Genomic DNA, 2,152 nt, shown 5'->3' with positions numbered 1-2,152 from the left:
TTCCTGAACTTTTGTCCATTGACAATGTGTTATTAAATTACTTCATTACAACTGTGTTATTCCTTATTTGATTTTCTAAGTCTATCTCTGCAAATGAGTAACCTAATGTTGCACCTCAAGCTTTTAGAAAAAGAAGAGCAAGTCAAGCCTGAAGTCAATACAAGGGAGTAAATCGCCTTATATAGCTGGTTTCTCCCACATTTTATACATACATATGCATGATTTTCTATCTCTTCCTCTAAAAGTTTTCTACTAATAAGTATGGAGTGATCTTTATCTCTTTTGGTCATTCTTGGTGGAACATTCACATTTTCTGCAAACAGAATAGCTACCCCTGCTTTCTTCAGGGTTCCTATTGCATAGAGTATTATTTTCTATTATTTAGAACTTATTTTCCATAGAAAATAATACTTAGATTTTCATTCTATGAATTTCCTTCTGAGTTAAATGTGTTTCTTCTATATGGCATATTTTTAGATCTTGTTTTTGATCCATTCTGCCAATCTGTTTCTTCTTATAGGTGAATTGAGGCCATTTCTATTGCTGGTTATAAATTATATGTATTGGCTTATCCTTGTCATGTTCTTCTCCTGATGTTGGTTCCCTGCTTTTCCCTTATGTTTAACTGCTTACTCTACCTCGTAGTTTCTTTTTGTTGATGTTCTTGGAATTGTGATCATGTTTATCTCTAAAATATTTTTCCATACATTTGTAGCGTTGATATGGCAGTCATGGGATTCTTCAATTGTTCTTTGATATAGAAATATTTTATTTCTCTGCTTATTTTGAAAGATAATTTGCAGGATACATCAATCTGAGTTGGAAGTTGTTTTCTTTTATGATTTGAAATACTTCATTCCAAGCTCTTCTTGACTTGAGCGTTTGATGTGATTCTAATGGGCTTTCCTTTACAGGTGATCTGTTTATCTTCTCAAATAACTTTTAATATCCTATTTTTGTATTGCATTGCCCCTTGGGTCACATGGCAGTAGTGGTTCCACATGGCAGTAGTGGTTCCATGTGATGACATGTTCCTTGTCTTAGCAGGGTGCTCCTGGGACCTGATCCTCATGGTAGATAGATGAGTTGAGATGGAATATAACTTGGTGACTCCCATAGGTGACAGAAAGCTCTCTTAACAATGTCCCTTAGTTTAGCCTCCAGGGAAGAGGGACAGTACTGCAAAGTTGCCTTTCTCTAAAGAAGTGCCAGTCTCTGTACCAAGCCTGAGGCAGTAGTTAAGAGAATTCTATAATAAGCTCCCCCATGACCTGAGCACTGGAGAAAATGCCAGAGAAGTGTAAGCCTGCTGTCAATAGGTTGGATGATAACATGGCCTAAGGAACACTCATTTTACTTTGGCTTTTGTCCTAACAAAAGTTTCCTGAGGAATCTAGAGAATTTCTGGGTAGACACTGGCTCTAATAATTTCAGGACAGGAGTTCAGGCAATAGGGACACTGGAGATGAGGGTGCACTAAAGGTGGGCTAGGATCCTAATCAGCTTTTGGCTCCATAAATCTATAGAGAAACATCTGGCTAAAGTGTATGTGGGGCGGGTGTGGTCCCTCCTACTAGCTGATGAATAAAAGCCTAAGCTGTTAGCTGGACTCTTCATGGAGGATTTTCAGAGAACTTTGATAGAATAGCTGGCTGACAAGCAACAAGGGTGGTCACCTCTCACCTCACAGAAGACCATAGGCTGGTTATGTTAGGTTTGTCCTCTGCAGCCAATCTGGTAGCTTTCAAATGTCCAGCAGAGTGCCCCATTTTTTAGAATATAAAATCATAGGGAAAAAGAGAGCAAGCCTGTGATCCAGCTGTTCCCCACACTTTCACCTCCATCTTGTACACCACAGATGTGATCAGTTTTTTCTGCAAGGACTGCCGTCCTGTGAGTGAAAGAAGAATGAAGTCAACAAAACAGCAGTAGGAGAACAGAATAGTTGTGCTTCACAGGAAGGAACAAAGAAAAGCACTCCGATTTTGAGGGTAGCTCCAAAGAAAGGAGGCCACAGAGGTGCCTGAATCTAGGGAATCTGTGAAGTTTTTGGCACATGAAAGGAGCAGATGGGCATGTGAAAAGGCAGATGTGCAGCTGCTGCTGCCTGCCTGGCTTCTTGTTGTCCACAGGTTTGATGAGTCCTCTGTCC

The sequence above is a fragment of the Octodon degus genome, unplaced genomic scaffold, assembly GCF_000260255.1.
Source record: "Octodon degus isolate 3935 unplaced genomic scaffold, OctDeg1.0 scaffold00402, whole genome shotgun sequence".
Taxonomy (NCBI): Eukaryota; Metazoa; Chordata; class Mammalia; order Rodentia; family Octodontidae; genus Octodon; species Octodon degus.
This window is presented reverse-complemented; position numbering follows the sequence as displayed.